The 22,231-nt window shown below is 37.3% G+C and overlaps 1 long non-coding RNA gene across 1 annotated transcript; it reads left to right on the top strand.

The window, feature by feature from the left end:
* The first annotated feature begins 3,035 nt into the window (after positions 1 to 3,035).
* Positions 3,036 to 19,421, top strand: LOC135289400 (uncharacterized). The gene is made up of 4 exons (XR_010352155.1): positions 3,036 to 3,329; positions 10,136 to 11,601; positions 18,525 to 18,828; positions 19,299 to 19,421. It is a non-coding gene; the product is annotated as an uncharacterized LOC135289400 (long non-coding RNA).
* Positions 19,422 to 22,231: the final 2,810 nt, after the last annotated feature.

The following is a 22,231-nucleotide window of genomic DNA, read 5'->3' as shown; positions in this document are numbered from 1 at the left end:
TTAGATAGATTTTGTTTATTTGTCTTGTGTCACAAAGTTGTTCTGAATATTAAATGATAATCACTCTCACACAGAGAATATATTCAGATTCTAGACTCTTCACAATTAGCCATTTAACCACGTTAAATTTATTTAATCACCTCATTTCCTAACTGCAAAATTCAAGTGCATCATCATCACTTGAACGCTTAGTTGAATAATGCTTGTACACAATAATGAGTAAAAACTGCAAATAAATCAGTGAATATTGTGACTGAAAGTGAACAAAAAAGCAGAGATCCTGGTTGTCATTGGCCAGTTCCTTAAGATGTGCAGAATTAGGATTATTTACTCTTAAATCAGCAATACGCTTTCTGTGAGGCTGAGTGCTGATAAGCGTCACATGCTGTTGTATTAAGTGTAAAAAATTGATTGTTTTTCTGGCTCTAAGGCTAATTGCTATTAGGCCAAATGAGCTATCAAGGTGATAAGATAAAGGCCTTGTTGAATATTTATGCAGAATTAAATTAAATACGCATGTGCCACTAGCTCTACAAAGAGCATACGGGAAAATATGAGTAACACATAGGAGAAAAGATTAGTTTACTTGTCAGTTTGTGATCATGATATAGATGGAATTTTCTTCCATAAAAACAGCATGACAAAGAGTTCATGAATATTTTCATCAGTAGCTAATGTTTCCATTCCCAGAAGAGAGCTTCAGACCCACAAAAAAGAAAGGCTGCTGCATTTAAGATTCAAGGGAATGTCATCACAAAATGTAAACTGTCTGTAAGAAACTTCCAGCTTTGATAGTTTTACCTCATTAGAGACAAGTGCATCCCAGCTGTGAAGTGCTTCATAGCACAGGCTTGACTCGCATGTATAAAAATCTTTGGCTAATACAGCCTTTTGTTATATTGGAAATCTGAGCTGTGCTCCACTGGAACAATGAGAGTTTGTAGGTGGGGGCAGTATTTTGTTTCCATTTTGTTATCATTTTCCTGTGAAAGGTGCAGTTCTACACTGCTATAAGTGTGAGGACGTATTTTCAGAGAAAGGCATAATGAACTTTTATGCATTTACTGTCTGACATTTAGGTATTTTCATAAATGTAATAGATTCAATTGTAGGAGAGTGTGTAACATGTAGGTGCAACATATATATGTTTTGATTTTGGCTGTGTCATAAAAATAATTGACCTGGTTTAGTAGTTTAAAATAATTCTTTCCTAGAATAATGATAGTTCTCATAAGTAAATATGAATTAGTTAATTACAATCTGCCTTTGGACCCTTGTGTAAACTGTTTATGCACTGAGCTGGTTTGAAATAGCATTATCAAGTATCTGGAGCTCTGTTAGCTTCTGCCAAAAATATACCTGTGTATTATTTTGATCAATCTTATGTATTTTTCTCAGGGTTTTTGTTCCTTCCTCTTGAAACTGGGAGGGTTAGGCAAATAAAATTGGAAAGAATTTACCCAAATATGGGTAATAAATAGTGCTGCAGTAGATCTGCAGAAACTAGGACATAAGTGAGAGTAGCTCTAATAGTAAATGAAGGAGAAGGGTGTGGGTAAAGTTGGAATAATATTCTTAAAAGTAGATGCTTAACAGAATGAGTTAGAGATGACATAGGTGGGGGGAATAGTTTTACAAAGTGTATTATGGGAAAAGGCTGGCAGCCTTCAAAATGTGATAATGAGAAAATCAGCAAGTTTCTATAAAGGGAAAACATCCACAACCATCTAGAAATATTTTTATTTTCAGTTGAGTGCTGTGACATCTTTTCCACAGAAGAAGTATAGAAATTGAGGAAGTTCTTATTATAACTGCTGAGCAAATCCAAATGGACAAACACTTAGTTTTTTCCAAATACATGCAAGCTCTCTGCAAAATTCTAAGAAAATTAGATAATTAAGTTACGGGATCACAGACATTTGGTTCTAAGGCATTCTTATAGAGCATTGTGCTACATTTCTATTGTTTATATTATTTCAGTATCTCTACTGAAGAGACAGCTGGCCTGTGTCTGTAGACCATGTTAATACATACTCTGTTATTACTCTGTTTCACGTGCAGAGTGGTTCCAGAAGCAGCCAGGATGTATCTGGAGTGGGACACAGAGTGGTGTATCCAGAAAAAGCAGGGGGTCTCTGGGCTCCCCTGCTGATGCTCTGTGCTGAGGGGACACTTGGAGGCAGCTCCTGCACCATGTCACAGGGTGAGTCCAGGGTCCCAGGTACGTACAGACTGTGCAGTGCATGGTGGATAAGCGCTCGTGCCCCTGATGCCCACTGAAAATCTGTCCTGCCAGCTTGTCCTGCCTATTTGCCCAGGATTCCCAAAGTTCATGAAAATAACACTCATGGTGGGAAATAACAACCATGAGCAGAATGATAATCTCTGGGCTCTGCTGGCGGGGTTGCTAGATACCACTTGAAAGCTATTTTCTTTGTCTTGGTTTGGAAATATTTTGTTGTTAAATGTTGCACTGTTTTAGTGAGCAAATGACCCAGAACCAGAATATGAAGGAATAGAGCAGAATCACATTAATACAATTACTATCCATTAATATATCATACATTATTATCTTGCTTAATATCAAATAATTACAGTGGATTTAATTGCATGCAATTAATAGCCACTTAAGGGCTGAAACATTGTTTTTGGGTTTTTTTTAAACATATTAGAAAGATGCTACTTTTTGCCCTCTTGAGCAGCAAGAATTATCTAGGTCCATTTCAGTTTGGTTTGCTTTGTAAACCCTGTGCACACGTACTGGAAATACACTTTCTTTGCAGAATCTATATTTTTGAAGCATCTTCTGAGAAAAAGCAGAAACTAGCTCTAAATGCTTTTCCTGCACTTCATAGCCTAAACATACAGACTGTTGTCCTCGTTGAGCAACAACATCTGTTACTCTGGGAAAACAGATGTGTGAAGTATATTAGCAGTTGGGAAGTATCAAAAAAAAGGTGAAGATAAGGCTTCAGCAGCTTCAGGAGAAGCAAAGAAACTGGGGCAGATGAACAAGGCATGAAAAAGAGAAAAAATACTGTGTGAATTGGTTAATTTTGAATGAGAAAGGGAAGTTCTAGGAAGAAAAGCACAATATTGTGAGGCCTTGCTTATGTTTTGTTATCTTCAGTCACATTCCTTATTTCTAACAGAGTTGATGACATAGAGTTTCCCAGGAATTCTTTAATAGTTCTGGGTGCTGATTTATGCTGAATCTCAAGGGTTTGCTATGAAGGGGATGTTGGATTAGTGGAACAATAGCTAAGTATAATTCTTGGCCATGTTATAACAATTCATGAGATGAAAGTCTGGCTCCAGGAGATCAAATAGTAGGTTTTTATTTGCTATCCGGACTTTGCTCTGTTTTTTCATTTTTTTTCACAGCTTGATCAGAGAAGAGGGAGAAAGGAAAAAGTGCTGGTATGCTGAATGTTTGTAGTGTCATTAGAACTGAGAACTTCCAGCACTTGTAATCTTGTGATTACTTTAAACAAAAAAAAATATCCCTTGAACCATGGAAGTTAATGCTTTATGGGTATTTGTAAGCCTGGAAAATTAGCTTGACCAAGTGTTTTAATTTCAGATGAGTAGATTTAAATTTGATTATTAAGAAAAAAAATATTACACTTTTAAGTGTATGAAGGGATACTGACCGATAGTACTGGAATGCTTGGAAAAGACAGTCTTGGATCTCCCCAGGGTTCTCAAATCCAGATGTCTTTCAAAACAGATTTTTTTTGGTGGTAAAAAAGTTGGCTAGAGGTATTTGCCCTTTCTATCCAGATCCAGCATGAAAAACTCAAGAGTTCAGAAAAAAAATATTAAATCAGTATGTATAGTTCAGACAGCACATTTGAACTTCTAAAAGTTTTGATCTGTTCTCTGTTTTCCCTGAATATTTGATTCTCCCTTTGCAGTTCTTAAAAATATGAAAACTGGGAGATATTCTGATACATTTCTTCCTTGGGGTAAGGATTCCTGACTCTTACATGACGCACTGGTTCTTTGTGTGTCTTCAAGACTATTTTAGTCTCAAGGCTGCAGTTAAAACAAATGCTGGCAATAGTTGCTCTGCTTATGGGCACCCTGGAGGGGGTTGGCAGAAAAGCTAAACGTAGAATTGAGCTGGCATAGAGGAAATACACCTTGGATTAGGTCCAAACCTCACCTAATGCCATACCATATCTCCAGCAATGATTAGTGTCATTTACATCAGTTGAAAATGGGATTACGTGCTCTTGGCTAATACACAGACATTTGAAGGCTTATTCTGTGTTGTAATCATTTGAAATTTGCTTAAATCCTGAAGGCTGTGGTTTAATGTCTCTTGCACTGAATCAGTTGTAATGAGTGATACTGTGGAAGTTGCTGTCATCTGCAGAAATGACCACTCTCTCTTCAAACTTTGTTGATGTCTTGACCCTAAGAGTCTTTCATTGCATCCATACCCTAATTGCACTTGGGGTGAAAGTTTTGGAAGTCTGCTTTGTCCTGTACTAACTTTGAGGGAGCAGAGTAACTTCTTGACTACATTCTCTAGATCCCTGGTTATTTCTGGGATAGTTAGTTTGTATGCTGTTATAATGGCACCAAATTTTCCTCCTGTTTTCAGAGTATTTTTGGTCTGTTGAGCTTATCTATGCTAAATTGCCTAAAAGGGTTTGCATTGAAATATAAACAGCAGTTAACTGAAACTATTTCCAGACACAGTCAAACCTCTGTTGCCTATTTTTTGTATAATAGTTGCAGCTAAGGGCTGTTTTTGTTTGTGGCAATGTTTCAGCCTCTTTCAAAGAATCACACGTGGGTACCTGAAATATCTGAAATTGGTTTTTAGACCATGTACAGTTGTCTGAATGATTTGTTTACTCTTTCACAGTAGAAGAATGCAATTCTCAGCAATCCATGTGCTGTGCCCGAAATACTTGTCAGGCCTGTCACATGAGGGTCACTGCAATGCTCCTTGCTTTGCAAACCACTGTTACCAGCCAGGTGGGTGACCTTACTGGCCAGTCTTGTGATGCTGTGATGCACCTGAGGGTAGCAGAAATTTGTCTCTGAGGTTGCCATAAAGCTTCATAAAGGCAATAATTCACTGGGCTTCTTGATACTAAAAGGGAGGACAACAGATGCAATTAGTAGGCAGCAAATGTAAAGCAAAAGCAAACATGTTTTTTTAAATAAATCCTAGTAAAATTGTGTTGCTTACTGCAGTAAGATATGTCTGGACATAAAGGTGTCAATACAACTGCTCCTTGGGGCGCTGGAAACTGGGCAGAGACAGTGTTCATACTTAAATTCCTTCTCTTCTCTTTTGTTAGTGGCCATCATGAGATCATGATGGGCAAAGCACCTGAGCGAGTGACTTTGTCACTCCAATTTTCTTAGCTTAAGAAGGTGGAGCTTTGCAGGAGTTTAATTATTTCACACACAATCATTTAAGAATTAATATTGGCTTCTCTGTTTTTTTCACAAGATAAATCTGCTTCAGCGGATAAATGCTTGTGATTCTGTATTAAGTAAGTTAAATTAAATTAAACCAAAGCAACCAACCAACCCCCTTCACCAAAGTACCCTCCAAACCTGTGGTTACAATTTTACATTAATTATCTTGTCACTGGTGTTGTAGTGGTGTTATGGGCACCTGCTCACCTCACAGTTCACGTTCCAACAGTGTTTTCAAAGTGTCAAACCACCTGCAAATAATAGAGGTGAAAACTGCCTACATAAAGTATGTAATTTTTTCTAGGTACCCAGAGAGGTGCTGTGCTTTATCTGACAGCAATTCAGTACTAGGCATTTTAAAGAGGAAAATTTTTCTCATTTCAGTATCCTTTTAAAAATAAGAAAGGAAAACTTTTTAAAACAGTAAATGAAAATAGAGTGTTGTGGGTTTTTTTCTCTGATCTATTGCTCTCACAGCATTTCTCAGATGATTCTCAGTGTGAAAATTACTGCACCCATATGCTTATCAAATGTCTTGCTTTTACTTCAGTGTCAGTCCTGGGGCAGCTAGAACAATCTGTAAGGCTCCAGGCAGCAATGAGATGGGCTGAGTTTATGTCTGTCCAGTGAAACCAGTCTAAGTCAAAGGTTCTCAGACATCACCTGAGAAATCCTTGAAGTTCCCATTGCATGTGACCATTTTCCATAAACCTGTAAGGAAAAGCAGGCACATAAGCAATGACTAAAACATCATCAGCCCTATTAAGAGATATGGGTCTTTGTTAGTGACCTTCTGGTTTTTCTGCAGGTGCTGCTAAACTTAATTCTGGACCACAAGGGACCTATGAGGCAAAGGCACTTGAATAGGCTTTCCTAGCTTTGGTCTAGGTGTGTATTTCTATCTAGATTATGGACCAGTTTATGCAAATAAAATAATTTGATAAATCAATATGTGCAGGAGACTATGAAAATCTCAAGGACTTAGCGATATCTGTAAGAATGTTCACATTTTTATACTGTGTTGCCAGTATTATAAACCTAAATTTTGTGGTAACTTGATAAAACCAAGCTTTGTCTTTTCTAAGTCACCTCCAAGCTTTAACACAGAGGAAAATATTCCCTCTGAGTGAGCCCAACTTCTTAAAAAAAAGTCAACACAAATGGAAGTAACTGCAATTGTGTGATTGTGTGTAAAGCCTGTTTGATAAAGTGTTTAATATCCTTCCTTAGCTGGTTGCCTGTTTATTTGTTGTGATACTGCATCTTCTGTGGGGCTGTTAAAGCTCTGAAACACAATTCCAATCCTACACACAGTTCTAAATCTAATAAACACAATTTAGAGCCAGTGCTTAAGCCTTAAGGTTTATGGATGGACTAGTGAAATAAGAAGTAGAAACCTATTACCTTCTGGGCATTGCAGGTGGGGTTTCAGAAGCTTGTGGGCTTGGTGCTCACCTAAGGTGGCGACTTTAAAACTTTATATTTGTACAAAAGTAAAAATTAAACCTCTGCCAGTTCAAAACTTTGAAGTATTTTTTTAACTGTAATAGAAACAGGCAGATCAGGTTAAAACTCCGCTGTATAATTGGAATTGAATTAAAAATCGCTTTTCCAGTTTCAATGGACATTTTGGTGCTGTAGAAATCATACCCCTTCCAACCACCTTTAACTCTTCTAAGAAAATTTAAATATTCATCAACATTTTTAACAGAAATTGTTATAATTAAATTGGGAGGAGCAAAATTCTTTAAAGTATTGGTTTGCTTTATATACAAGTTATAATAACATTCAAACAGAAACTTAAAATTTAGAGGAAAAAATAGTAAATTGTGAATGATTAAAGGAGATTTAGTAGGACTGATTCCTGCTAAGTTTTGTGTTCTTGCACTTCATTAAAAAGACCTCCTTTCCTAGGCAATCCTTCACTATTTCAATTCTTTTATGTGTCTTATAAATCATAATGAACTAGGTAATTTCCTGCCCTGGTCTTAGTTGGTAAAAGCTTCTGAGCTCTCTGACTGTTAACTGAAACAATTACACACTTCAAATTAATGACTGAACTGACTAAATTGACATGCAGAAATTAAGTCTGTCTTTTCATAGGGGAATCATTTAATGATTTATTACAAGGATTAAATTTGCGTTTCTTTGAAGACATTTAAAATGTTGTAAGAAGAGAAAAATAGAATATGCTGCATTTTTCACTATAGGAAAAAATGTCACTTTCTACATACAAATTAACAGGAGGGTTCTTCATTGCTGTCCATAATGTTGTTTGGCTTGGTACTACAGAAATCTATTTACTGTATCCAAGTGTACTCTTGTTCTAAAACTACCATATTCAAGTCAAAATTCAAATATTCTCTGACAAGAAAAAAACTTTTTTTTGATGAAAAATTTTGGCCTCTTCATCAGGAAATTAGATTTTATTCACACCACTTTTATTTTAACTTTTTGTCACCTTTTGGATGGCTATGTTGGAGAGTGTGAGCTTGGAAATAGGACTGCAAAGTTTACCATTTGAGCTATTTAATATATAAATCAGAGGTATTTGGAGGCTACATTCTGTCTTAATTACAAAGATGGTAAAATGTTAATTATTACTTGCCCTAATAACTCTAAATTCCGTAAGAAACTGTTTACAGGCTGCTGACCTTTTTCTTTTTTCTTTACTATTGTGGATAAGCTGGGAAGTAGCCAAATGTCTGAACTTCAGTTTTTTTGAAGGCAACCCAACCTCTTCTGGAAAGAGTCCACAGCCTGCTCTGCTCCCTGTTTCCAATGTAAAAACATACATTAGTCCTGCTGGAAAAATTACAGAAAGGAACTTCTGAATTCTGGAAGCTGCTGCCTATTTAGGGAGCAGGTATGACATGGAAGAGTTTTGCAGACTTCCTCCAGATTATCTTTAGAGTGTGGCTCATACCCTGTGTAATGCAGTCAGTGCTTGGCCTCCAAGGATTCAGGGGTTCCATTTCTTTTTAGACTGTCCATCCTGTGTGGCAAAAATTATGTCACTATTCTGCCTTATCACTTGAAAATTTAACTGATCACCAAATTCCCAACATTTTTATGGGTTTTGGCCATTAAAAGTATGAATTTAATTAATTCTGTCTGTACACATATATCCTCATATGCTGGTTTAAAACTGATTATGCCATTTCCAAAAGTTTTTTCAAAACTCTGCCTGATGACACCACTTTAAAGGCATTTTTCCTTTAAGCTCAAACTTCCTCTCAATGAAGTTCTAAAATTTATACTAGTGCCTTGTTGCTGAAGGCCCCCATTAAGACAAAGCATTTGGTGATTGTAGAGAGCATGAGTAGCTCCAGCACAGACAGCAGGACTGTGAATTTTCAGGGCATTTTGTGCTTTGAAGGCTGGAGTAGTTTGCTGGCACTAATGCACATTAATGTGTCTGACTTTAAAGACTTTGCAGTTCCATTTGACATTGAGGCAGAGAAAGTTTAGGGTTCCTAAACTTGTTTTCTCTCTTCTCAATTCAATTGTGCTGATTCCTTGTCCTCTAATTGTCTTAGACCAGAATGGGTAACTGTCAACCCACCAGGCAGGTCTGAGTTACTCCTGCATTGTATTTTTGTAATCCTTCCTGAATTCAGTTGCTGCTGGACTGGTCTTTTTCACACTAATTCAACAAATAGCATTGCAAAACAAGCAAAAAAAAATCTTTTATTCCAAAGGACATGATTGTTAAAGTTAATGAGGGATTGTGGTTTGGATGCTCACTGGCAAAGACTGCTCTTCCAAAGTAAATGAAAACTTTGTTTTTAAAGTTTAGCTATCTTTTATTGGCTTTTTACTCCATACTCATGCTGTGGTAAAAGTAAACAAAGTCAGTTTTTGCAGAATGAGCAATCCTTTAGAAAACTTATCTTCTAGGAAAAAAAGTCTATTAGAGAAACAAAACCCTGTTAGTAGTATTTCTACTATAGTTCTCTATTTGTAAGACAAATCATGGTAGCAGATCAGAAAGAACAAATGATGACGCTTTATTTTGCTTTAATTGTTGAAAAACTGGAATATAATAGGGTACTATCTTCTCTATTTATCCTTAGAAAAATTTCTGATGATTTTCTGATGAAAATTTTCTGTTGATCTGAGCCCTGTAGTGGAGGAGAAAAGTGGGCCCAGGTGAAGAGTCTAAAAGAAACTGCTTGGACTTGTAGATGTGACTGGCTGTGCACTTTCTTTTGGAGAATGTCTTTGTAGTGTCACTCTCAGAGGAGCCAGGAGGAGCTGCTGGGATGCTTTCAGTAACAGGACCAGGCCACTTGGTTTATTTGCTTGATGAGAGGAAGCATTTACTCTTGTTGCTCTGATGTAGAAACAGAACAAGGTAAAGAAGAGAAGCAAAAGATAGTTTGACCTACGTATGAGAAATAACTAGAAGTTCTACAAATTATGAATCTGTGAAAATTCCATGGTGTTTTATGAGATTCAGGCCCAGAAAAAATGCCTTTTCCACAAAACATGTGTTTTGTTACATTTATTTTCAGTAGCTTCTAATCAGACTACGGATTATTTTTAAACCAAAGTGATGTGGTTTCAACAATGAAAACATCACAGATTTTGAGCTATTTTGCCATAACTTTCTGTCCAACAGAACATTTTGCAAGGAAGTTTGCAGTGTGATGAACTCTGAGGAGTTTTTCTATCTGTCCATTTGCAGGTGTCTGCCACAGAAAGAATTTCCTAGAGGATGCTCTTCAGACATGTTATCCACAGATCTGAGTAGAACGGCTATGTAAAAAGTTCCATATGAAGGAAAAGAGATCAGACAAAGGGTCCATACTTGAATAGTGAGCTAAGTATTCAGGAAGTTTGCTCTTCTGTTAAATATTTTCTGACATGGGAAAAAAGTCAATAAGAACAGAAAGAAAAAAATTTAGATGTATCCCTCACAACAAAATTTGGTCTATCTTTATAAAATAAGGGTTTGAAAAATGTATGTATTTTGTCTTAACAACATAGGTACTCTAGGACTGTTAAAAGCTGTGAAAAATGTTGACGTATTTTAAAGATCTGAATTTTATTTATCAGCACTGGAAACAAAATGCTACTTCGTTACCATCAAGACTTTGGATATAAAGATTATAATGATAAAAAAATACATTAGGTTTGTTATCAGAAAAGCATCACTTTTTGTGATTTTAATGAAGTGGATCACAGTTAATCTGTGGCAGATGTAAAGTGTAAGGTATCCTCAGATACTTTACTGTGTAAAGTATCTGAGGATGCTTTACACACACAAGACTGCTTCTTCAAAGGTGAATTCAAAAGTGAGCCTAAATGAGAATTTGGGTACTGAAAATTTAAGAGAGGGCTGGTCTATGGCTAAATTTGGGGCACTTTTCTCCCCAGTTCTTGTTTGCTGGTGAGCTAAATAATTCATGGTTTTAATTTGGTTCATGAAATTCTTGGCAATTTTTAAACTTATTAGTAGTTATGGCTGAATCTATACATAGACACCCGAGTTGCCTAGTACCTATGTGTGATTTAGGAATTACTTCTCTTTGTCTTAGGTATGGAAATCTCCTCTCCTCTGACACTCCTGTTTCTGGGGATGTCTGTAAGCACCAGGATCTGGGGAATGAAGTCGATGGACCCCTGCCCAGGCTCTCAGTAACCCAGAGAAAACTGGGGTGTGACAGAGATATTTCCCATCTTAGAAGTTCTCAGCTCCATGAGGAAATGGTGATACAGACTGGTTTGGGGTTTCACTGACCCATTAGGGGAGCTGGGGGCTGCAGGCTCAGGCAGCTCAAGAAAAGCAGGTGTAACTCTGGCAGCTTTCTTGCGACAAGGGAGGAGATGGGTGGCATTTCTTCTTCCACTTTGCTCTGTCACAAAGGGAGAGGACAACGAGTGTATTCAAGTGAGCAAACATGTACAGATATGAACATCTCAGATGTCACAAATGCCTTGAAATTAATTACATGCATAGAGTCACAGTGGCTAACCAGTGGTAGCCCAGACCTTTCAGAGCATTGCCCTCATCAATCAAGGACAACAGAAACACCCTTCAATGAGTGAGCAGCTACTTTTTTCTCGGAACAATGCCACAAGCAAATTAGGGGTATTGTAAACAAGACTGGGTTTATGTGTTTGACATCAATGCTACTACCCAAAAAAAAGGTTTCCATTTATTCTATTTAATTTAGACTGCTTATGTTGTTCTTTCTGTAGTGTGTCACTGATATCTCTATGTTGCTGACAAACAAACTGAATTTATGTTGCTGAAATCATGACAATGAGTCATTAAAACCATTAAAATGAGTCAATAATATGAGTCATCAAGTGAGAGAGCTACACCTGCAACCAGCTCCTGTCCCTATGTTATGCAATTAAATGTTATGCAATTAAATTTTTGATGATGGGCTTAAAACTTATAGCTGTCGCATTGAAGTGTTTCTTAACAGCTCATACTGCCACTGGAGTTACAATATTTAGTACTGCTGAATGAGTCTTTGTGATTGAATTAAACTGTTAGTCACAGAAAATAGAACCTGCCACACACAAAGGGAACCTCGATGCTCAAAGTGAAGTGTTTTGAAAAAGTTGTAACAATCCTGTGCTTGGCAGAGATTATTGGTATATCACAACTGGCATACAAAACTAGTGTATATTATGAAGATATACCTTGTTTTATAAATTTTAGTTTATTTACACCTTCATTCTTGCCCTAGTAATTTTTTTAATTATGTGAATTAAAAGGGTTTCACTTTTTTGGGGAGGGACATTATATTTGAGAATTATATGTTATATATATTTGTGTTATATGAACTAAGCACTTGAGCTTTTTAAGGAAGGGGACTACACATTATAGATATCTAGAAAATGTCTGCCATACCTCTTTCTCACTCTTATAGTTGGTGACTTATTAATTAAAAAAATACAAGTATTATGCTTATTTTTATGTGTTGGATATTATTTGCCAAATACTGAAAATTAGAAATTTCAAAACTTCTAATGATTGAAGATGCATCATTCATTTTAACAAAAATTTGTTCTGTGCATTATTGGAGTTTTTTTCTGACTATTAGATGAAATATTTAAAACCTCAAATTTGCAAATTTGCTTATGTAAATGCTGACTTAAATTATTTTCCTTTTTGTAGATTTTTAATATATTTTGCTTGATTTCAGGGACCTAAACACAGCTTTTGTTGTCCACCTTTGCAAAGAGAACAATTAATTAAAAAATGGGCTTTAGGTATTGGCATCAGGTTTTGGAAAGGTTAAACTAGTAGAAAAAGAACTGTTTAACCACTCTTTTTTATTATTCTAGTGGTCTCTTTCCAGATATTCCCTGTTCGTACTCTGAGATACAAACAAGCTTGCAAGAAAAAACATATTTCCAATTCTTAGCTGATTAATAAGAGCAAAATTAAAACCAAAAAAGACAAAAAAGCTCCGTGGATCAATATGCTCTCTTAAAAGAGTTTGGGCAGTTTCATTAATGGTTTAAGATGGTGGGAAGGGAATCTGCATCTTTCTTGTTCCTGCCCAGTGTTTTTTCTTGAGTGACTAAAAAGTTCAGTGAGGAATTAAGGAGCTTTAGCTTTTCCTGCAGTTTCTTCAGCAGAAATTTATACCATGCTACAAAATGCCTTTTCTAGACAGATTACACATTTGTTCTACACATTTTGTCTATTTCCTAGTCTGTCAGATCACAGAGAGGTACCAATGGGAACTGCCTTTTCTTCTGTGCTAAGCTTCTATTTTAAAAGTGATTTACAATTCCTAGACAGAAAACCAGAGCAATAGAACTACAAAATTTATGATTGTGATCATATCACCTTTCTCGGTGGACTTCCGAGTATTAAATAAGTAAAAGAGAGAAAATCAATATTTCATGGGTAGTATATAATCTCCACAGAGATGGCAATCTTTAATTTCATTTTGTCTTGCATGAACAGGGAGATACCATTTCTATGGAAAAATCTCTATCAGGTGGTGGCATCATTTGGAGCTTTCTAGAGCAAACACTGTGCTCTTAGTTTGTTTTTACCTGTCACATACCATGAGTGATTTGGCCACTGAGTAATGATCTTTTCCTCCACATCTGTTTGCTACTCAAGTACACTGTTTGTAGATGGACATGTAATCAAAGTCATGCTTCAGATTATCATCTAATACATCTTGGACAGAAGAGGGAAGGAGAAAAAAGGGTATTTTGAGAAAACTAATTTTTGGAGGAATCATTTCAGTAAGGCTCTTTGTGAAGCTAGAGTCAGATTTGCTAAGCTAAGGCAAAGCAACACCAGCAAGAGCCCCAGATCTGTGAAAGTGCTGATACTTTTACATTAAATTCCCTTTCTTTTCTAACTGCTAGTGACAGAATATTTCAAGTAAATACATCTTCCAAAAATAATGCCTCCAGCTGAATTCTCTGCCTTGCTTTATATTTGCTTTCAAGTTAAATAATGTAAGTTGAAAATCAAGAGCACTTTTATTCCTGTTCTTTTCTCAGTCTTAATGTTCTAAAAGTCTTAAGGGAAATTCTCAAAGGACTCTAATAAGCAATTTCAGTAATACAGCAATGTTATAGATTGTTGGCTTTTCTGTAAGGTGGACTATGATTTAAGAGACAGATTTTTTTTATTTGCCTTAGTCTTCTATTAAGTGGTTTCTGTCTTCCTGGAAAAATGCTTATTTCTATCATTGATTGATGTCTTCAGTGAATCACAGTTTAAAACCTGGTTCAAGGGTTAGGTAATTCCTAGTGATATGATTTAATATTTTTAGACAGTAACATTTGCCTGTAAAATCTAAAATATTTATATATTTTGGGAGGTAGTGCAGACTTTGTTGTTTTACCAGCCATAAAAAGAGCCAAGCCTGCAGCAATAGTCATGAGAATTTTCTTGCAGAAAAAACCCCAAACAACAAAAAAGCAGAAAGCTTTTCCTGGATTCTTATTATGTCAGAAAAAAGAAAAACAATCATGGTCACTTGTCTCCATAAGGATGGCTGTTACTTAAGGGAAGAGAAGATTTGAGGAAGATTTGATAATCGCCTTCAGTTAAAGGTAGATGTGGAAGAGTAAGCACTCACCCTGTTTCAATTTGGATTACTAATAAAAGATTTAAATTATAATAAGTAACAATAAATTACATAGAGCAAAACTTTCTTACAGCATTGAAGTAGTTTGATTTTAGAGACGAGAGAGTGTCCCAGCACTGTAGGCTATTCAGAGTAGACTGTGCAAGCATCCATCAAAAATGCCAGTGCTGTGTTTTGGAGAAGGCTGGGAGATCAGATGTTATGTGATAATCACTTCCACCCCTACTTTCCTATGAGAAGAGGGAACTCAAGAACTGCATGTAGAAAGAGTAACACTTTTCTGGAAGAGGAGAGTGGAGAGTATGCTTCCCATGGTGCCAATGCTGGACCATCAACCCATATGTAGGGCAAATGGGAGAGCAGCACTATGACCTGTAATGGAAGGATGAGGAGGAAGGCAGTGCCATCTCTCTATTGTGCCTGCTAGGCATAAGCTCCCTCTGCTTTCATCTGTGCTAATGGAAGAGGAAGCATTTTCTACCTGCAGGCTACCTCCAGAGGAGACACTGACACAATTCCTGTGTCATCCCTGCAGGCATCAGGCTCTGAGAACTCAGCTATTGCTTGTGGCTCCCAGCAGAGCCTGTGAGCACGGCACAGCTGCGCTTACGCAGAGCCTCTGCTGAGCAGCTCGGGGTGCTGCTCAAGCAATTTTACCCCATTTTGCAGAGAAAGGAAGTGGCTCAGAGAGTGCCTCTGATCGACAGTTCCAGACCACACAAAAGCAGTCAGGTGCTCACTCCCTGTCAGCCTTAGGTAAAACACAGGAGTTTGCTCTGCAGTTTTTACCTGAATGAACCATGCTATTGTCCCTATTGCTGAATGGACCAGTGCTGTACCTCCAGGAGACCCTCAAAGAAATTTGTTGAGACTTCATGTTTAAGCCTTCCTTACATGTATTGATTAATTCCAGCCTCAATAAACACAGAACAGTGAAAAGATGCCTTCTCCCTGGAGGTCTTTAAAAGACTTGTGGATGTTTTAGTGATGAGCATGGTGGTTCTGAGTTAAAAGCTCAACCCAATTATCTTAGAGGTATTTTCCAACCCGTACAGTTTCATGATTCTCTATTACTAAACATAATGTCAAACTAGGAGGATTCTTTTAAGACATGTTTAAAAGAGCTATAGAACTACAAAAAAAATTAAATAAAATGTGTGATTTTAAGTACATTTCATTGACTACATTGCTTGTAGTGATGTGTCTATAGTTTTGAGAGACTAAATTTGTGTAAAAATATTTCACAACCAGGTTTCTTCCCTTGTATATTCCATCAGTGCCTTGTTCCATATCCCCTTTGCCGGGGTCGGCTGTCACTTGTCTCTGCCCCAGCACGGGAAAAGGTGGTTCTGGGCAGGCCGCGCTCTCAAAGAAGGAGTCTGGACTCTTGCTTTTCGGTCTTCAGTTGAGTTTATTGTTCCTTATCTACAAAGTTTTTCTGTCTGTCCAGCCGAGGTCTGATAAGCAAGACAGCCAAGGGCACTCTCTCCCACCCACGGGGCGGTTTTAGTTTTCTCTTTTATAGTGAAAACTACGTATTAGATATTTACCTTCAATTTCCAATACTTTTCGCCTTTGTTGGCAAGTGCACCTTCTCTATGAACCAATCCACACATGCCAACATCATCCTGAACATGGATGCCAAGGAGAAGAAAGAAGAAGGACAGGGCACGCCCAAATCCCTCCATCTTAGAACCTCTGACCCCCGTGTACAGAATTTCAAACCCCCCTGTACAAGATTCAAAACCCCCCTGTACAGTGCTCCAAAATCTTTCCCTTCACCTTGTGATTGCTACTACTATGCTACTTAAACTTTTGTGACCTGTAATTCTTCATATCAGGTTGGCAGTTTGCTCCATGAATTAAGATCGAATTTCCAGGTGTCTTTGGCTTCCTGCCAGGGTCTCTGAGCCCCTGCCAGGGCTTTGAGACATCCAGGGTATCCAGAGAGATGTCCTGGGCTCCAACACCCTTCTCGGGTTTACATTAACTGTGGTGGACTCCAGTAAAACATGTCAAACTTAAACTACATTAAAAGTTTTGGTGAAATTGAAAACGAAGAATTTTACAGGAAATTTCACTCTGCACACCCAGTCTGAAGTTCAATTGACACAATTTCCATTTTTCCCTTGGATGTTACTGCAGATCTCTTCCTTTATGAGGTGAATGAACCTTTGTTTCTTTAGGTATCTGCTGGCTATGCTCTCTCTGTGCCTCACAGTCAGGGCAACAGGTAATTAAATGTTTGTAAAGCCTTTCCTGATCTTGAATTTGCATTTCTACCAACTATGATGGGTGACTGCAGAGAAGATCTGTCACAAGTCCCTTTTGAAAGAAAAGTGGCAAGAGAAGTGAGTCAGAGGGGATGGTTGTGAAACTTATTTCCCTACCATCACTTTTCTGAAATAAAGATCATCTGACTTGACCATCCTCTTGACCAGACTTGATCAGAGATCAAAAGGAAGTAGATCAGGGATGTTTTGTCTCAAAGGCAATAGACGTATTGCCTACTAGGGAATTACTTTTCCTCCCAGAGTCCTATTTAGGGCATTTGGATTCTCAAGTGAATGTTGGTATGTTAGCCATGTAAACCTTTTTTTTTGTCATCCAGTTGTATATCCCTAAGGTCTGCGGCTGTAATATTTCTGTTTTGACCACCTTTCTTCTATTTGCAGCAGCTCAATAACTTGATCAACTCTAGATCTAATATTTTCAAAATTTATTTAGAGCTTGTAAATAATTTTTTTCCCAGATGATAATTTTGTTTTAGCAGTGTGATCTTTATTGCATTTACCCTTACTAAACTTTGTAGGTTAGAACTGTGCATGGTTCTGTTAATAGGAGGTATTTTGAGGTTTTAGCCTCTATTTACATACCTGAGAATATGTTTATTCTTCTAAGTTTTAATTGCTGTTTATGAAGAGGTTGTGTTATGTTTTAATATTAATGGGTTAATATGAAATGTTTGCAGTTCACAAATGAGATTTTTCTAATCAGAGCCATAGCAAGCTGGTCAGAAACCAAGAGAGAAATAATACCTTACATATCTGACGTGACTGATTGAACAAGTCTCTGTTCTCAGCAAGATAACTATTCTAGGACAGATCCAATATGACAGCTACAAATTTTGGGTGAAATATTAAAATGCATTTGTTGTTTTATGGTGTCTTGAATTTGATCTTCTGTTTTAACGTAGCCATTCCTTTGAAATGAGTAGGTTTAAATCTAGCCCCAAGACTTCTATAAACTTTATTCTAGCTTAGAACACACAAGAGGAAAGGAATCTTTAAAAAGCTACTGAAGGAGCTAAACCACCTACAGTTAACAGGGTGAGCATCCACTGGAACTTCTCTGTGTGACCTGGAATCAATCCTGACTGGTCAAGTTGTGATATCATTGGTCTCAGGTTGCATCACTTTGCCTTCCCTCCCATCCCGAGGCATTTGGTAAAAGACAACAACTCTTCCATATTAACTCAACAAATGTTTCAATTAAGTACTTTTCCAACTCAAGTACAAGCTCTGTTGTAAACCAGGGATGGGCAGAGGAGCTCTGATCTTTGAAAACTTTGGAATGATTTGCTTTTCTAAACAGATACCAACCAAGGCCAAAACACATTTCTGTCAGTGACTAACTGCTCTGGGTTGATTTTCTCTTTTAAAAGCCTGTGTGTTATGCATGGAACGTCATTAAATAGGAGCTGTTCCTCACCCAAATATAGGTTCTATAAGTTGTTGAGCTGCTGTTGTGTTCTGTCTTCCCTCAATCAAGAACAGTATGGTTAGAGCAACAGATTGTTTGTGCTCAATTACCAATCTTGGTTTACTAATCGTTTTAATGAATGGATCCATTCTAATACATTAAGTGCATTATGATATATGATTGTTATAGACCTCAATATTGAATTAAATATCTAATATTTCCCTACTTTTCCAATAATTCAAAATTTTAAAAATGTGTTTTCAGACTCTTAATGACTTCTTTTCTATTCAGATTTATCATAGATTACAGCAACAAATCTGGCACTCTGACCTTGAAGTCAGTAAAACCATAAGAGTTCTTCTGAAGCCAATTATATGAAGAGCATGTATGTTTCAGAGCTACTGCATCAGACCAAAAAATGAGGTAGATTCTTAGGTTTCTGAAACAAAAAACCCTCAGGCAGATTTGAAGCATGCAGTAATGCCTGGAATTATTCAGAGGTGAATGAGAAACCAATGGAATTCATAAATAAACAGAAGTACTGCTGTTCTGGCAACTCTTCTGGCACAGTCTGGAGGCTCAAGATATCATCAAGGTAATCTTTAGCTGGAGTTTAGGAGTGAGAAGTCTGAACTCCTTTCTAAAAAGATCAAAGAAAAATTGTTGACACTAATCAAAGCTCATATGAAAAAAAAGATTCTAAACTGAGAAAACTTCCTGGCATCTTGTCTTGATGGTTTTAAGCTCTGTGTCATAAATTACATTATTTATGGATGTCATGCACTGAGTCAGCTGTGAAAGTCTGGGCCTCAGCTAAGTTAAAATTTTACCCTGGAATAAAGTCTAGTGAAACACATAGCAAAACTATGATCTATGATTCTGGCTGATAACTTAGATTCAAAGCAGAGAAGAGGTCTAATGAGAAATTAACACAGATTTATATATGAAGAGAAATTAGGCAATTTATGTACACTCATTCTTAAAAGTTTCCTGACTAATAAGTTTTGAAAGCTAAGGCAGGAGGGCAGAAAAAATTCAACTCATTTTCTTTGTTTTCTGTTTCAGATTCTATCCATTCTTTTCCATTCTATCTCCTTTTGAATAGTATTGAAAGAGGAATGATACTGAATATTAATGGTACCAACTATGAAACAGGTGCAATAAAGAAATGAGATATTATAAAAGACATTGGATGCAAGTCCTGTAGTTTGGGTTCAAATTTTGCCCAATTCAGCTGAGCCTGTTATGTTGGAGGCATCCTGAAAATACAGTGGATTATTTGTTATTTTCTTTTTGTCTTTCATAAGCTGTTTGTACCATGGCAGTTATTAGTTGTCCTGAGCATACTGAGACTGAATTAATTTACATGGGAAGTAGTATCAGATCACATCTGTTTCTACCAGACCAGATGAGCATGTGAACACAAATATCTAAATAGCTTGGTTTTGGTGATATTTCAGATCTAAATGAAAAACCCACTATATCAGCTGAGTCATTACTGAGCCACAGAGAGAAAATTACCATCCACGTGTTTGCATTAATGCATTAGAAGCTTGGTAGGTGAGAAATGCCTGTTCCTCCCTACCATGATCCATCTTAAAGCCCCGAGATGTTCCCACCCTAAGACACCAAAATTACTAAATAGTTCTCCTCATGTATATACTGGTTCATGCTAATCAGTACTACAGATGGGACCTGGAGAAGCTATTTTTTTGAGTAGAAGAGACCTTTGTGACTAGGAAATGTGTGTTGGATCCAAATTCAGTCAGGTGTACCAGAAATTCATGTTGGTGCTTGTAGTACTATAGGTACACGTCCCTTTTTTCTTTCTGTAATACTTGGACATGGATATTCAGCCACTACTATTTCCTCTAGGAAGTCTGACATTTATCTCAAGGCTGGAAAATAGTTATTTCTTTTTATGATATTCATATCGATGACGTTTGTTTTGTAGTTAAGAAAACATTAATGCAGTATAAATGGTGGTGGGGAAGAGAAAGGGGGTATTGAAAGGATGAGTCAATGGCTTGGGTAATTTTTAGAAAGGAGGAAAAGTGTGCTCACCTCCTGTGAATTCCTGTGAATTTGCAGCTGTACAGATTAGAGCAGCTGTCAAATTTCAAAGCTTTTTATTTTCAAGCAGGAAAGGGAGCTAGCTTTGATTTTCTTCATTCCAAGTAAATTTTTAACCACAGTATTAATAAGCAAAAATATGCTGCCATTGTTGCTTCTCTTTTGCTGGTGTGTGTGCAAATACTGTTCTGAGAATAGTCTCATCCAACTTGGAAGAGAAGCTCTTAATTTGTTAATTTTGCTGGAACTCTGGTACAGTGACAATGTCTGGCTGCTCATCAAATATATAAAGACTCTGCACAAACAAAAGTGCCTTCAGACTACAGATGGAACGATGATTAGGTGATTGACAAGTGTGGTATTTTGAGGATCTAGAGATTTGACTTAGGTATTCAAAGAAGAAGTAAAATGTCCAAGTCCCTTAACGGATCTGTAGTGATTAGTCTATTCAAAGGCTGCTAAAGTCTCAAGAAATGTTTGGGAAGGGTTCATTTTCCTCTAACACAGTGGAAAGTAAACAACTGAGAGTGGTCACGGAAGTAGTTAAAACAAAGAAAATAGTTAACTCATTTTCCAAAGCTGTGAGATGCTTTGATATGGGCTGTAATATGCTGGGAGAAGACACATCTGTCAGAGATAATATGTGAGCTGAAGTCACCTTGTGTCTTGGCAAGCTGTACAAATGCTGAAAGAGAAAATTTTGAATGTGCTGCATATTTCACCATTTGCATACTCAGACCCTTCAAGAGGCTGTCTGAACTTTGTGAAGGAGTGAATATTTGTGTGCTCTGAGTCATTCAAGGAAACACATCCATACTGCTGAGAGCTACAGAGGACTCAAGCCCAGTAGGTTCCATCTGGATCAGAAAAAACCCCACCAGTGACTCGGTGAGGATTTGCTGTTCTCTTCTCTTGCTTTCATGCTGATGGCACAGCAATGCCAGCTGATTTCTGTTTTGCTTACAGGAAGTGAGCGAAAGGGGAAATTTTGAATCTATTTCATATGCCAGATGAGGAGATCCTTTGCATCACCAGGGACACAAACAATTCAGGCAATTCACCATTCTCAAAGCCCCAAGCTTCCTGTCCATCAAGTCTGCTTTTGACTGTACCTTTCCAAAGAGAGTGGCTACTGCCTGCTGAGCTGCCCTTGGCAGCTGCCCATTGAGCAGGAGAGACATGTCAGAAACCAGAAAGGGAAAACTGCAGGGAAGATGTTCCTATAAACTGTGGGATATGAGCTAGCAAAGGAAGTACACCTGCCCAGGTGCCTCCTGAGGAGGGAGGAGTAGTGTACTGGGAGGGCTTCAGTTCAGCCTGACACCAGGCCATGAAATTGGCTTCAAAGGAAGCATCAAAAGAGGTTTCCTTAATCCAAGGACTACCTGATGTTGGAACATATGAAAGTAAGGAAATGTTCTGGTTAAACGCCTAATAGTAATAACTTCAGGATTTGTAGAAGGATCTGCCTGAATACCTACCAATCTCCCCACACTTAATTTGTTACAGAATTTTTATTCCTGAAGGAAACTGAGTGATCACTGCCATCTATTGGCAACAAATAAGCTAACATTACTATCCCACTGAGAAAATGCATTTGGAATTACAAAATTGACCTGAAATTGAACGTGCTGCTGTTAAAATTTTTTGTTTTTCTTTTTTTTCTTTTAATGAGAATATTACCCCATGTGAAATGTGCACTTCTTATGCTAGTTTTTTTTGTCTTAGTTGGATGTTTTTGTCTCTTACAACACAAATCTCCATTTGTATGATTTACATGAGATTGTGCTCCTGTTTTCAACAAACACCTGGCTAGGACACCTCCAAGGGATTAAAAAATTGAAATTTTCAAGTATGAGATTACTTGGTTGCTTGAGGGAAAAAAATCATGCTCATGGCACAAACCTTGTGAGAAGAAACACCAT

The sequence above is a fragment of the Passer domesticus genome, chromosome 1 (genome assembly GCF_036417665.1).
Source record: "Passer domesticus isolate bPasDom1 chromosome 1, bPasDom1.hap1, whole genome shotgun sequence".
Taxonomy (NCBI): domain Eukaryota; kingdom Metazoa; phylum Chordata; class Aves; order Passeriformes; family Passeridae; genus Passer; species Passer domesticus.
The sequence above is the reverse complement of the archived record's forward strand: the minus strand, read 5'-3'. Positions and strand labels throughout refer to the sequence as shown.